General features: G+C 43.0%; 1 protein-coding gene across 2 annotated transcripts in view; it reads right to left on the bottom strand.

Moving 5' to 3' along the window:
* TMTC1 (transmembrane O-mannosyltransferase targeting cadherins 1) overlaps positions 1–15,908 on the bottom strand; it is a 183,501-nt gene that overhangs the window by 126,693 nt on the left and 40,900 nt on the right. The window lies entirely within an intron of this gene.

The raw sequence follows: 15,908 nt of genomic DNA, 5'->3' as shown, positions 1-15,908 counted from the left end.
TTATTTGTAGAGAAATCCAGTAAAGAGAACAGCGAAGTGTTCTCCAAATTCTAATACCCATTTTAAAATAATTAATGACCGTCACTATGGCACTAAAGTAACTAAATACTAAATATGCTTATATAGGGCCCTACAAACTTTTCGTTTTTCTGAGGAAGAAAAACCAGTTAAACACAGGAGAAGATAGTTGAGGGGGATATGTAGGAGGTGAAGAATGTTTTTAACTTGGAGAAAATAGAAGAAACATTATCGCTGAGCTTTTGAGAATGTGTTAAAAATAAGGAATAAAAAAAAATTCAGTTTATACAGTCTCCAAAGATTATGAAACAGGTTACAATGCTTGTATTCAAGTCAGCACTCCATGCAAGGAAAGAGTCACACTTTTTCCTGTGAACATCTAGTATAGAAATTTAATTTTGATTTCCTCTCCAAATCTCTCAATACACAAGATCCTCTAACTACCTTTAGCCCTTCAAGTCACTGTAAAAATGAGGTCACAACACTTCCGCAAGAAAGAGAGATTCTTAATTTGTGGCTTTTTGTTCAACTTTTCCATAGCAGGAAGTTAGTGATGCTAGGCACCTTTGAAATAAGAAGAAAAGCTTTCACTGCTGACAAAAGCAACAGAACCAAAACCTGTATGAGAAGGAATTAGAGTTTAACAACAACAAAGAAAAGTGAGTGCAGCTGGATGCACTCTAGAAAATGGAATCTCTTTAAAAAAATCTTCTGTAAGCATCGTGCCTAAAACATAGTAACCCAAACTATGTACGGTAGAGAAAGCTGGATAACCTCAGGCCCTTGTCATCTACCTATTTATAAATGTTGACATTTAAGAGTAGGAGGTGACTTAAATGTCAGACTGGTCTTCAAGACCGCAATCCTGCAAGGTGAAAAGTTTTCTGAACTCCCACTGATTTTAATCAGGCCCCAACTTCCCAGAACAAGGAAGCTCAGACTAGTCTTCAGGTTTTATACTTCATGAAAGGTCAGACTGGCCTTCAAGTTTTCACTATGGCCCTGATTCAAGGCCCACTGAAGCCAAGGGAAAGACTCCCAGTGACTTCAACAGGGTTTGGATCAGGCCCTGGACTTTTGTGCCAGTTGGAATGTCTCATGAAATTCAAACCTCTTATGCTTTTTAGTAAGCAACAGAAGTGGTTGGTTGTATTTTGTTTACATTATTATAGACAGGGCCGGTAACGCAGCCTACTATTAAGGTCGCCTAATACTTCCCATTATAAGAGCCTGTTTACGTAGGGTTACCATACGTCCGGATTTCCCCGGACATGTCCGGCTTTTTGGTACTCAAATCCCCGTCCGGGGGGAACTGCCAAAAAGCCGGACATGTCCGGGGAAATAGGGAGGCAGCATAAGCCAGGGTCCGCCTGGCCCCAGCACGACCCGCCGGGTCCGCAGCGCAGCCCAGCCGCCCAGATACATTGTAGCGAGCTCGGGCAGGGGAAGGGAGGGCGCAGCCGCAGAAGGCGGCGAAGGGGCCGCTGCTGCCCCGCAGGCCGGGCAGCAGCGCCCCAGCCGAGCCCGCAGGACCACGGGGAGGCCGGGCCCAGCCAACGGCTCGGGCTTCCCTCACGGGCGGGGACTCCCCGGCCACTGGGGGACCCTTCCTGCGGCCCCATCACCCCGCGCGGCAGGAAGGAGGCTGCAGCGCGGGGCAGGGAGTGCGGCGTGTGCCGGGGCTGCAGGGACCCGCGCTGACCCGGTCGCCGCTGAGCATCCGAAGCCCCCGCCAGGCAGAGGCTGCCGGGGGAGCAGGGCAGGCGGGGGGGTGCAGAGGCTGCAGGGCGAGGAGGAGCAGGGCAGGCAGGGACATAGAGGCTGCAGGGGCGGGGTGGGTGCAGGGGCTGCAGGGTGAGTGGGGAGCAGGGGGCACAGAGGCTGCAGGGGCGGGGGCGTGCAGGGGCTGTAGGGCGAGGAGGAGCAGGGCAGGCAGCAGGCGGTGGGGTGCAGAGGCTGCAGGGCGAGGAGGAGCAGGGCAGGGGGGCGCAGAGGCTGCAGGGGCGGGGGCTGCAGGGCGAGTGGGGAGCAGGGAAGCACTTAGCAACCCCCAACCAAGATCAGAGCGGGAGGGAGGAGGGGGAATGTGGGGTGCTCAGAGGAGGGGGCAGAGTTGGGGCAGGGACTTTGGGGAAAGGGTTGGAATGGGGGTGGGGAAGGGGCGGAGTTGGACGGGACCGGGGGTGGGGCCGGGGGTGGGGAAGGGGCAGAGTTGGGGCGGGGCTGGGGGCAGGACCGGGGCCCCGTGGAGTGTCCTCTTTTTTAAATGTTTGAATATGGTAACCCTAGTTTACGCTTGCTTATAATTTTGACAGACTTTAACCATTTTGGTTGAAGTTTTCCATGCCCAGTGTCTGCTTTAGACTGATATTTTTCTGGGAAATTTCAGCCAAAATGGTTCAGCTGTTTCTGAGAACGAAACTAGAGAAAAAAAATATGTTGTTTTATCCATTTAAAAAATTCTGGTGACCTTTTCTCTCAAAAGCTCAAGCACCACCAGCTTCTGAAGCAGGAAATTGAAATATGGCAAAAGGGGGGTCTTTGTGTTAGGGATGTACCTTTTGTTGTCCCCATGAAAATCCAACCAAATTTGACCAAGTTATAAAACTTTGGGGGGAGGGGGGAAATCACAGTTGGCACATGCTCAGTAGAGACTATTTAGAGTCTACTGATAAAATCTCCTGATCTCCAAAGATTCCATCTACACTATGCATGCTCCAGTCTGGAATAACTATTAGGCGTGCTCTGCACTTAAAAGTTAAGTTGCCATGGGTACGGGATTCAGAGGTGTGAAAAATTCATGCCCCAGAGCACAGTAGCTAAGCGGATGGAAGAATTCTTCTATTGACCTAGCTACCGCGGCGTGGAGAGTGGATGACCTGCGCTGACAGAAAGGTCCCTTCTGCTGCTGCGGAAAGCGTCTATCCATTGGCTCTGCAGCAGCATAGCTGCAATGCTGTACCTGTGCCACTGTAGCATCCATACTGTAGACATGGCCTTAGAAACAATATACTAATTAAAAACAAGGAAAAGCATAACCTAATCTTGGACTGTGGATTGTCTGGAGCAAGAGCTGTTTTTGTGTTTTTTCTTCAGTGCCTAGTACAATATGGTCCCGATCAAGGTCTTTAGCTGCAACCAACCAACCACCACCTACCATCCACTTGTTCCGTCTCAGTTACAGTCTAAGGATAAATATTTTTAAAATAGGAACTAGATCCTGAAATTTCAAGAAAGGTGACAGTTGTCTTTGATTATTGGTCCCTTCTGGTGGTGGATGTTCCAAAGTACACCGTATGGGAGTCTGTTGAGTATAACAATGATTCAACTTTTTTGAAAGGAGTACGTTAGTCTGTCCACTTCTATAATATTCTGGATGTGTTTTAAGATGATCATAGTAAGATGGAAGAAAATGAAAAGTGCTTGATCTGTCCCATGCTGGAGGGCCCAAATCCTACTTCTATCTAGTATTAATGGTTTAAAGCTCCTTTCTTCTCCTTTCAAGATATCCCACATACTTTTTAAGCTTATTGATTTTGACATTTTGGCCTGTAACATGTATAATTAAAATGCACTTTACAACCCACACTCTCATTCCCATCTTCATCATGCCAAGCATAATCAAACATTTTATCCAGTGTTGTGTCAATGCATCACTGTTTAAAAGCAGGAATTAATTACAAGTGCCCCACAACGTTATGAGAGGCCCAGCCCACCACAGAGCAAGCCTTATCATGGCATTTTACCAAACCCCATCTTCCTGATGTGCCTTCATGCAGCATTTAAGTCATTCAGCACTAACACACCCAAAGAAAAGTAACCTATGTATTGAGCCTGGTTGTGGTCAGCACTGTAACCTGCAGAACAGATTTAGCATCAAGCCAGGATGCACCAGAAGGGATGAGAGGGACAACTGGGGATGGGCAAATCCAGAGGAGTTCAAGGGTTTCTGAACTTCATAATCTCTTTTCCAAATGTTTTTGGCATTTTACAGCTGAGGCAGAGAAATTTTCTTTTCATGCAGATTCCATTTGGAAATATGTTTTTCTGACTTAAAAAGAGCTTGTGCTATGAAATCTACAAGGAAAACCATGAAAGATAACATCATACTCTGCTTGTTGATCCAGCTGTCCTGGCCATCCAATCCATCCAAGCTAGAGAGGTGGCATATATGAAATACAAACCCATGGGTAAGCATATGGGTAACTCAGCTCATCAAAATGTTGTTTTGCCAGAATCCTGGTATATTCTGGATGTCTTATGGGTGGTATTACTGGTCTCAGAAAGACTAACTAGGAAGACATCTTACATGTGGCCAATGTGAGCAAAGGACAATTCAGCGCTCCTGTCTCAAATTCCAGTGAGCTGCAGATAGAGCAGGAAAAGTATGTTTCCTAAATAGTAGTCATGCACAGCTTGCAACATATACAAGGTAAAATTCCAGCTTAGAGACACAACCTGGATCAGGTTTGTTTTTCTAGTGCAGCTTGCTTGTTTGGTTTGTAAGTTGCTAATGATTCTTATTTGGTAAGCTAACCAGGATATTTAAAGTAATAAATGTAATTATTTTGCACTTTTGCAAGGTTTCACAGTTTTGTACCTTTATAAAAACAACTGCCTTTTATACTGAGTCAGTCCCAGATCAGAATTCTGTTCATTTGCAAGCCACACAGCCCCGTCAAACATCTAAGAGTATGTCTGCACTGCAATTAGACACCCATGGCTGGCCCATGCCAGTTGACTTGCGCTTTTGGAGCTGTGGATAAGAGGCTGTTTACTGGGGAGTAGATGTTCCGGCTTGGGCTGCAGCCCGACCTGTGGGATCTGTCCACCTCGCAAGGTCCAAGAGCCTGGGCTCCAGCATCACAGTTAAACGGCTCCGCGAGCCCAAGTCAGCAGGCACATGCCAGCTATGGGTTTTTAATTGCAGTGTAGACATACCCTCAGACACCTCTCTGTTCAGAAGGATCACTCCCCATCATCAGCTCCATCCACATATGCACAAGAACACAGATCCTCAGTGCTCATGCACACCCCATACCGGAGTCGGGGTGGGACACAGAGAAGAAGAAAACTGTATATTGCCAGTAGCCCCTGTGCAACAAAAAATATGTTCTCACAAAATATTAGTGCCTCATCATAACAATATGGTAAACATTTCAAGATGTGGATCTCACTGATTTGAATGAACAGAGCAAATTGGAGCAGGAAATCCAGATTGCCAATTCTGCTAACCACGTGTGAAAAAAGAACATTTGGACAGAGGTTTCAACTTGCCTTCATGCCAACTCTCCCACATAGCAAAATCCACTGCATAACTGGCTACTTGCTGTCTTTTAAAAGCCTGAGAGGAATACTCCCTGAAGCAACACAAACACACTATAAATCCAAAAATGTTTAATAATGCGAGGATTTCTCTTACACACTTCGAACAGAGGCCAAGACAGATATTTGGCAGTTTTGGCTTCCTGAAAAGTACAGCTCATCCCAAAATCAATTCCGTTATCACAGCATTCAGAGATTTTATAACTGAGGACAGCAGGGTAGGTAGCCTAGTAAAACGCAAAACCGTGCAGTTTATAGCAACATCAAAATTGCTGGTACCAGATGGACTTTGTTTTAATCAAAACAAAGTTCTCTAAGGCAGTGTTTTTCAACCACTGTTCCGCGGCACACTAGTGTGCCGCGAGATGTTGCCTGGTGTGCCGTGGGAAAAAAATATTAAACCATGCTTGAATGTCGGAACTGGTTACTAAAATTTTTGAATCCCACCACTGATGTTAAGGACTATAAATAGCTCCGGTGTCACTGTTACACTAACAGGAGGAGGACAGGAGGAGACATCGCAGTAGATCGCCGATGAGCAGAAGAGCGCCAATGGATCTGGATTTGGAGGAAACATGAGCAGAAGAGCGCTGACTGATGGATCTGGATGGAGACATGCGCAGAAGAGTGCTGAGTGTGACGGACAGCGGCTATCTGGAGGAGACAAGCGCAGTAAGTACTGAGTGACAGTGAGATACTGCAGTGATGGACAAGTTTTTGAAAAGGAAAGAACTGGACTCTGAACAAAATTTGGAGCCAGATGAGAGCCCAAGTATGAGTGGGGATCAAAAGAAAGCAAAGATGGTTAGCTCAAGCAAATTCTCTGGCACAAGGCAATATAGCGAAAGCTATATTTCATTTGGATTTACTTTCACCGGAGATGCAAACAAACCAACTCCACTGTGCGTGGTGTGTGGTGAAAAGCTAGCTAACAGTGCTATGGTCCCAAGCAAACTTAAACGCCATCTCCAAACGAAACACCCTTCGCTTCAAAACAAGAATGCGGACTATTTTGTTCGCCTGCGTGAAAACACGGAGAAACAGGCAACTTTCATGAGAAAAACCACAAAGGTAAATGAAAGAGCTCTTAAAGCTAGCTATCAAGTTGCTGAACTTATAGCCAAGTCAAAAAAGTCGCACACTGTGGCAGAGACATTAATACTTCCCGCCTGCAAAGCTATTGTAGAGGAGATGCTCGGACCTGAAGCAGCTAAGGAAATAGCCAAAGTCCCTCTCTCAGACAACACAATTTCCAGACGTATTAATGACATGTCTGCAGACATCGAAAGTGTGGTTTTGGAAAAGATCCGTATCAGTGAGAAATTTGCATTGCAACTTGACGAGTCTACTGATATCAGTGGACATGCTCAACTCTTGGCCAATGTGCGTTTTGTTGATGGTGATGCAATTAGAGAAAACTTCTTTTTTTGCAAGGCATTGCCAGAAAAAACAACAGGAGAAGAAATTTTTCGGGTCACATCAGAATACCTTGAACAAGGAGGACTTAAGTGGGAAAACTGCACAAGTGTCTGCACCGATGGAGCTGCAGCCATGGTTGGGCGCACCAAAGGCTTTGTAAGCAGAGTGAAGGAAAGAAATCCAGATGTGATTGTTACGCATTGTTTTTTACACCGTGAGGCCCTCGTAGCCAAGACTTTACCAGCAGACCTAGTTCATGTGTTGGATGATGTTGTGCGCATGGTAAACTTTGTAAAGTCACGACCCGTGAAAAGTCGCATATTTGCAGCTTTGTGTGAGGAGATGGGAGCGAAGCATAAAACCTTGCTGTTTCATACGGAGGTCCGGTGGTTGTCGCGTGGCAAGGTCTTGGTTCGTGTGTATGAGCTGCGGGAGGAACTTAAAGTATTTCTGACAAATGAGAGGTCAGATTACGCAAAGCTGCTTGCAAGTAGTGGTGTGCAAGGCTGGCATACCTGGCAGATATATTTCATCATCTGAATGAACTGAACACACGAATGCAAGGCCGAAATGAAAACCTGCTTACAAGTACAGATAAAATAAATGGATTCCGTTCAAAGGTGCAACTCTGGCATCAACACGTGGAAAGTGGCAATCTTGAAATGTTCACACTCACCAAGCAATGGCAAGGTGTTCACACTGCTGCACTGTGTGAGATAATAGTTAAACATTTTAAAACTCTCAAGGAGAAGTTGTCATTTTATTTCTCTTCAGTCTCCACTGAATGCCTTGACTGGGTTAGGGACCCTTATAGCTCAGCATCAGTTGGTGGAAAGGACATGACTTTACAGGAGCAGGAGGAACTAACTGAACTGAGACAAAATCGTGGTTTCAAGCTAAGATTTGCTGATCTACCTTTGGACAGTTTTTGGTTGGATACTGCCAAGGAGTTCCCCCTTCTGGCAAACAAAGCTATTTTGACATTGCTCCCATTTTCCACTACATATCTGTGTGAGATGAGCTTTTCAAGCATGATTGCTATAAAAACTAAATACAGAGAGAGACTGAGAGCTGTTGACGAAGAGCTACGTGTGTGTCTTTCTTCGATTCCAGCCAGAATATCAGCTTTGTGTTCAGCCAAACAGGCCCAGGTTGCGCACTGAATAAAGTATTTTATAATTTTTCATATTTCTGTTTACTTACTATTTCATAATAAAGTAATTATAAAATACTTTCTTTGTGTTTATTTGATTCCTATTCAAGAGAATTACTTTATATATAGTCAATATAGGCACAGAGTTAAATTTTTTAACATTTTCTAATGGTGGTGTGCCTCGTGATTTTTTTCATGAAACAAGTGTGCCTTTGCCCAAAAAAAGGTTGAAAAACACTGCTCTAAGGAACAGACCTTTTTTCTTTTCCTTTAACATTTGAGGCATCCCAAGTTGTCATGACACTATGATAATTGACACCAGCTGAGGATCAGCCCCAATCTGTAAAGTAATTATTTTCTGTATAAAACATCAACTCCTTCTCTCCTCCCCATCACACTGGGCACTACAGAAATACAGTAAACAGTTAAAACATTAAAAAAATACTGTAACATCAGGGATCCCAGAAGGAATGAGGTGAGAACACATTGCTAAATACACACACACACACACACACACACACACACACACACACACACACACACACACACACACACCTTTAGTGTCTTATTCTTCTAGAGCTGGAGAGAGGAGACTCCATCCCCAGAAGAACACTGTTTTCCATTTCCATTCCCACAGCCTCTCTGTCAAACCAAACCCCCTCTCGCCCAATTGCAGGGGAGGCAAAACAATCACAACACTATGAAAACCCACATATACCAAAGAGCAAAATAAGAGCACTATTAGGAAACGGGTGGGAAGTTTATATCCAGTGACAAATCCATCCTTTCAAAATGCAGTTTTCTTGTGGGGATGGTCAATATTCCTTCAGTAAAAAAACATTGTCTACTTTTCTACCTATTCACATCTTTATCATAATCTACCCAGTCAACTGAATTTTGTATACAAGAAGTATCTTTGCACCCTAGTCTGCCTTATTTTTCCTGTATGAAGAGAGCCATTGTGGGACAGGCTGTAAATGACATTCCAGTGAGAAAACAAGAACCAAACACAGACACAGAGTGAAGTTGAAAAATAAACAAATATATTCCAGACGCCTGCAGGTTTTCAACTCACTTAAAATACCTGTCAGTGCCGGGAAATAAAATATCAATCACAGCTACAAATTTAATGAGGGGGAAAAGAAAGGTCTCCTGCTTTCCTCTTTAGACTTGACATTCCTTGCAGCACATGTGTTGTATCCCTGCTCCTTACCTCTCTGGAGACTGTTAAACCCCAATCACCACCACACACACACAGGCAGGTACACAGAAAGTCATTGTTGGCAATTTAAAGGGACATGGTCAGCTTTTAAAAAATTCACAATTATTTTTACTCCGTTGTCTTACTAACAGCTAGAACTCAATTTTCAGAAGTTACTAGTGATTCTGAGTGCCTCGGTTCTGGGGTCCTCAGCGTGAGACACCTTAAAGAGCCCTGATTTTTAGAGGGTGGGTGCTCAGCACTTTCTGAAAATCAGACCCTTTCAAAATTGCATCTTAACTCAGCTTGCAAAATGAAACTTGTCCGTTACAGTTTCTGTTTAACTTTTACTGGTGACTCTCATTCACTAATGCAATCTTTGGGATATCAATATTGAAAGAGAACCCTTTAAAGTTTGAAAACTTATCACTGATTTGTTTTTAATTCTTGAAAACATTGCAAATAACCCTCTCAACATCTAATATTAATAGAAAAGTTTAAAAAAAAAACATGAAAACTAAATGTGTCCTGATATACAAGGATACTGAGCACTTCTAATTCCCAATGGCATCTCAGAGATTTGGGGGTTCTCAGAACCTCTGGAAATCAAGCCACCAGTGCCTACATCACCTGGAAATGTCCTAACCAGTAGGCTGCTCTTCAGCACTGCACATACTCGCTCTCCTCCAGCTACTCACATAACACAGGTTCAAACTAGAGCTCAGCAGCTACAGCAAATAGAAGACATCCAAAACAGCCCTCGCACAAGGTCTGAAAACAAACTGCATTGCCACATGGAGACTTTCCCCCTTTACCCATGACCATTCTATGATACTTTGTATAAATTCCATTTCTTGCAAAGGCCCTCAGGGTGTGTATGGAAGAAGGGGAAGGAAGGAGATTTGAAGGGGGGGAGAGAGAGAGAGAAAGAGAGAGAGAGACAGACATATAAGCCAAAGATGGGCAGAGGATGAATAAGTTCCCTTCATACCAGACATATCATAGACATGATGAGTAGACAAGGAGGAGGATAGTTAAGAGGAAAAATAAACTCCCACCACGCAGACACTTATATTCCACTGAAGAGAGGAAATCTACTAGCATCTATTAAGAACTGGTGATCCCTTGTCACGGGACAATTAAGGGCTCTTAAAGACATTTAAAATGGGTGTATTATAGGTGGCGCAGGTAGTGTTGCCTATAGTTAAGGCTGTCTGACATTTTCCATAAGTAGTCCCGGTTTCCAGTTGCTTATAACTTTGTCAAACTTTGATCATTTGGGCTGAAATTTTTCCATGTTGGATGTTTGTCTCTAACTGAATTTTTATTTTTGATTTTTTTTTAATGTTTCAGTTTAAACTATTCAGCCATTTCCAAGAACAGATTTGGGAAAAATACATTGTTTCATCCATGCTAAAATAATTCTTGGAACCATTTGGCTGAGCCACTCCAGTACCTCCAGTTTTTGGAGCAGAGACTTGAAATTTGGCAGGGAGGTTGCCCGGGGCATCATGGATGCGCCTTTGACTGTTTCCCAAGAAAATTCACCTAACTTTGGTCAAGTTACAAACCTCTGACAAAATCTCAGGTCACACATGCTCAGTAGAGACTTAGAGTTTGGCAGATAAATCCTCCAAAGATTCCATGTGCAGTGAGCATGCTCCAACTTGGGTCTGGAGGGGCTGAGTAGGGCTTTCACTACAATTGCTGCTCCTGGCTACTCGGGACCACTGTGGCACTGCACTAGGCACAGGAACGGAGAGCAGGGAGATTGTCTCCTGTGCTCTGTGTTCCCCTGCTGGCACCCAGGCAGCGTAGAAGAGATGGAGGAAGTTGCCAGACTAGAGGGCAGAGAGCTGAGAAATTACGGTTGGAGGGGGGGAGAGTAGGGTGCAGGAGCCAGAGGGTGCGGAGGAGCAGAAGGGGTAGTATCCAAAGGATGGGGCGGGGTGTTTCGGAACTAAAAAAGGAGGGAGGGGTCAGGAGCTGGAGGGGTGAGTGGGAAGCAGGGTCCAGGGGGTGCGGTGTAGGAAAGGAGCAGCGGGGAGCCAGGAAGGGTGGGGTGAATAGGAGGAGGAGGGCAGGAACAGAGAGGGACAGAGACAAGGGAAGAAGGGCCTATAACCACTAGAGCCCACTCCCCTCCAGAACTTGAAATTGAACTCAGGATCCCCAAGTCTCTACACTCCTCTGCTGTCAGCAAATAGCTATGCTCAGTCTGTAGAAGAAGCCAGAGATTCTTTTCTCTCATGGGCTCCCTGTGTTTGGTAGGGCAGGGGACCTGCATGGCCTCATCTGCTCCCTGTGGTTTCTAGCAGCTCCTGATGTGCATGTGCGCACACACTCCCTCTCCTACCCATGGATTGGGTTGTTAAGGAGCCTTCCTTTGCTAGACGTATTTATTGATGGAACGTGTTACTATTCACTCAGTCCCTACCCAAAATGGTTCTGCATGCAAGAAAAGTGGTGCCCGCACAGCACCATTTATTTGTCCATAGGAATAAGCAGGCTGTTGAAATATGACAGATTTTTTTCCCTCCCATTCTTTTGTGGCACTCAATTTATATCCTGGATGGTTGAGTGCTATTAGAGGTTTAGTGTATTATTTCCTATTTATACCACTATATCTTTCCTCTCTTACACTGTGCACGGGGGGCTAACTCTAAACACAATGAAGCCTTCACAGCCACTGATTTTGGTAGCTTTATTATGGCATTTCAGACTGTTGAGGGGGGATTCCCCCCATGCTGAAACAACCACAAATTTCTCTATATGCATTTTTTAAAAAAAGCTTTGCCTGTTTGGATCTGAGCTCGGGATAGGAAAAAATACCAAAATCATTATTAACCAAATGCCGACTACTTGCTTTTAAGTCCTTGGGGTTACCTGTGCATAAAAGAGGGCAGAATATGATCCAATAGCTTGATTCAGTCACAGTACTTTGTGGACTTTATGAAAAGCAACAAAAAACAAATGCAGTAAGCCCAGACATTTTCAGTACTATTTATCTTGTTTATAAATATTTAGTTGGAGAGTTGTCTCACAGTAGTGGCACCTACATAAATTCCATTCACAGTAATGGTAGCACTGTGCGTGACCAGAAAATATACTCCCGAATGTTTACAGAAAGTAGGAGACTAGGCTAGCTGTTCATAAGTAGAGAGACTATTTTTAAATGCCTAACCACAATGGTTATTCTACAAGCTTCCCCCATAAAGTCCTTTCCATCAGTGTGCATTAATCCTGATCTGCAAACTCTGCATATTCCAGTCCACACATTGGACCCCTGTATGAAGCTCAGCTCTGGCACAGAGAATTTCAGCCCATTGCCTCGCCACTGAGTCTGAATCTCTTATGTGGCTGGGCAGGGTGGAGAGAGGAGCAGTTATCCCAGAGCAGCAGGTAGGCTGGGCTTCCTGGGTGAACAATAAGAGGGAAGTGTGTGTAAAGTGAACTTCACGAGGCTTAATAGGCAAGAGTTAAAATTTACTTAACAATTCAAAGTTGGCAACAGGTATAATTAAAAAAACAAAAACCAGGCAGGAATTGAAAACAAGTAACAACAAAATAGTAGCCACAAACAAACCAACAAGCAATGGTTAACTAGAGGGGTAGGTGTGCATTCATTTGTCTATTGTATCCCCTTCCCTCCTCTTCTATCCTTGTAGATAGTAAGCTCTGCAGGGCAGGACTATGTCTTTCTATATTATTATTATGGCTCTTAGTATTACAGTAACAGCCCTGGGCCCCAGCCAAGATTGAGGCCCCATTGTGCTAGGCACTGTACAAATACATCTGTGCAGTAGCCAGTGCATTTCATAGAATCATAGAAATGTAGGACAGGAAGGAACCTCAATAGGTCATCTAGTCCAGTTCCCTGCACTGAGGCAGGACTAAGTATCATCTAGACCATCCCTGAAAAGTGTTTGTCTAACCTGTTCTTAAAAGCCTTCAATGACAGAGATTCCACAACCTCCTCCGTAATTCGTTTCAGTGCTTAACTACTCTTACAGTTAGGAAGTTTTTCCTAAGGTCTAATCTAAATCTCCTTGCTGCAATTTATGCCCATTGCTTCTTGTCCTGTATTCAGTGGTTAAGGAGAACAATTTATCACCCTCCTCTTTATAACAACCTTTTATGTACTTGAAGACTGTTATCATGTCCCCCCTCAGTTGTCTCTTCTCCAGACTAAATAAACCCAGTTTTTTCAATCTTTCCTCATAGGTCATGTTTTCTAGACCTTTAATCATTTTTGTTGCTCTTCTCTGGACTTTCGCCAATTTGTCCACATCTTTCCCCAACTGGACCCAATATTCCAGCTGATGCCATAGCAGTGCCCACTCAGCACTGATAAAATAGTAATATTCATTTGTTTATTTAAAAAAAAATCCAATGTGAAATGCAGAAAAGTTTGTGTGAATTCTCCTGACCAATGTTTACGTCAAATGAAATATTACCTCACCAAAGGATGTCATCAGATTTACATTCAGGGGAGGGAGGGTGAAATCACATTGTTTGGCTCCAGACATGACTGCCAAAAATGACCAACAAAAGTAGTAGTGGCCCCACATTCACTTGTATTGTTTAAAATGAAGGGCCTGCCTGTTTTCCACAAACATTTCCTTTATCAAAATAATACCCACCTACAAGTCATTTCAAATTAGTTAAATGAATGCCAATAATGTTAAACCCATCAGGAAAAGTTATTTCCTCTCCGGAAAAATCTTAATCTGACATTCTGATCTACTGTGCTCCTAGATCCCTTGTTTCTGTCAGGTTAAATAAAGCAGCCCATGGACACGCCACAGCAATATCTAAATACAAAAATAAAGGGTAACAAGTTTCCTCTCTCTTTCTTGTTTGGAAGTTCTGTGCTATTTTTAACAGAGTCTCAGTAATGGCTTGTTCTCTTTTAAATGACAGATAACACTTCCCAGATTGCCAACAGAGTTGTAACAATTATTATTTCTTGGTAAAGAGATCATATCTTTTCACTGAAGCTTCTCTATATTTACAATAAAATACAGCCCTGCACCAATGTTACATTGAAACATGGTAACAACTGAGCTGAAAGAAAACAATCCAAAAATTGGCCTTTTATCAGCAGCACTTTGAGTCAATTCTATTTGTGCTGTTAGTTTTGGCATGAAGAACCAAACAATACATTTCCAACAACTGTTTATCTCTTTCACTCTCTCTCTCTCTCACACACACACACACAGATCCCCAAGTTCTCCGATTTAAAAGTGTACCAGTTCTTTCATCACAGTTAATCATAGTTTCATTATGACAGGGTAACTTTTAAAAATTATAAACTAGAATCTGCAATGACAGGTAAAAGATTAGAGCTCACTTTAGATGATTTTATTTACAAAGCCATCCTCTATATAATCACCTAAATAGATAATATATGGTAAAGACAATAGCAACATCAAAAAAGAATAATTAAAAAACTGGGTTACATTAAAAAAACCCTAAAAATAATTACACTTAATCCTGTTTTGACCACAGTTCAGTCTCATCTATTGTCAGAGAAGCAAAGCCACATATCCTCCAATATTGTCTAAAGTGAGTAAGACCTTTTTGAAATCTTCCTTTACATCATTTTGAATCTGCATATTATTTCACAGATGTGTGAATAAAAAAATTACTGTTCATGATCTCAGATTGATTCTTGGACTATACTAGAGGGAGAAAAGCCAGTGGATCATCAAGGTAGTCTTGCACCTCAGTGAATCTGAGTATGAATTCAGACATTTAAAAGTACGACAGACATGAAGGAGCCTGCACATCTAGCCCCATAAAAGCTTATCACACAAGTTTGAAATCAGACAAATCAACAAGTATATTTTCCGGTTTGGGGATTTAGTAACAGGGGTAATCAATAGGCAGACCACGGGTCAAATCTGGCCTGCCAGATGCTTTTGGATGGACCCCGAAATCTTTTTATTTTGTTATTATCATCATTATTGTTATTGCGGTGTGAAAAAAATTTCTCTGAGTCTGGACCTTGACTATACCTTGACCAAGAAATTTGGACCTTGACAAAAAATACCTTCTGTAGGGCATCCTTTGAGGACACCGAACCATTTACGGAAAGATCACAGATAGAGGAGCTTGGATTCATTTTAGCAAACGTTTTTCCACATGAACACACAGCTTTGCATAACTGGCAGCCTCTCTTCTGCATGTTGCCTATCTGGCATGAGGCAGATTGGCAGAGATATGTGGCTGAAGTTTGCAGAATGCTTGTCCTCATTATACTCCACTTCAGCCAGTACTATTTGTCCCGCAGTTTCATAGCAATTCAATCCAGTCAGCTTTTAAAAAAATAAATTGCGCTTGTTTCTACCAAATTTAGTTGTAAAGGTATCCCTGCACACATGGGTTCTACACTGTGCCCACTGTATAACAGGCTAAAAAGTGCAATCCAAAGGCATTGCACATATTCCTATTAAATTTTACACCAAAGATAGACCAATTTTAAAAAAAGATGGATGAGCTAAATATTTGTACTTTGCAATTTTTAACGCTAGTATGAAATAAATGGGCTGACAGTATCTTGTTAACTACAAAGTGCATTTGTGCATATTATTGTATTGAGTTTCTAAGCAGCCTTGTTTCATGGGCCCTTGCAGGCTGAATAATGAAAGTCAACCACAGTAGGCTACATGTCCAGCTAGGATTGGAAACAGACAGCTGTTGAGTTACTGATGAAGTGTTACATCTGTGAAGTAGTGATCTGAGTTGCTATTCCATTAACATTCTTGGAGAAATAAAGCCTTGCTTAGT

This window comes from Emys orbicularis, chromosome 1, assembly GCF_028017835.1.
Source record: "Emys orbicularis isolate rEmyOrb1 chromosome 1, rEmyOrb1.hap1, whole genome shotgun sequence".
NCBI classification, from domain to species: Eukaryota; Metazoa; Chordata; order Testudines; family Emydidae; genus Emys; species Emys orbicularis.
This window is presented reverse-complemented; position numbering and strand designations above follow the sequence as displayed.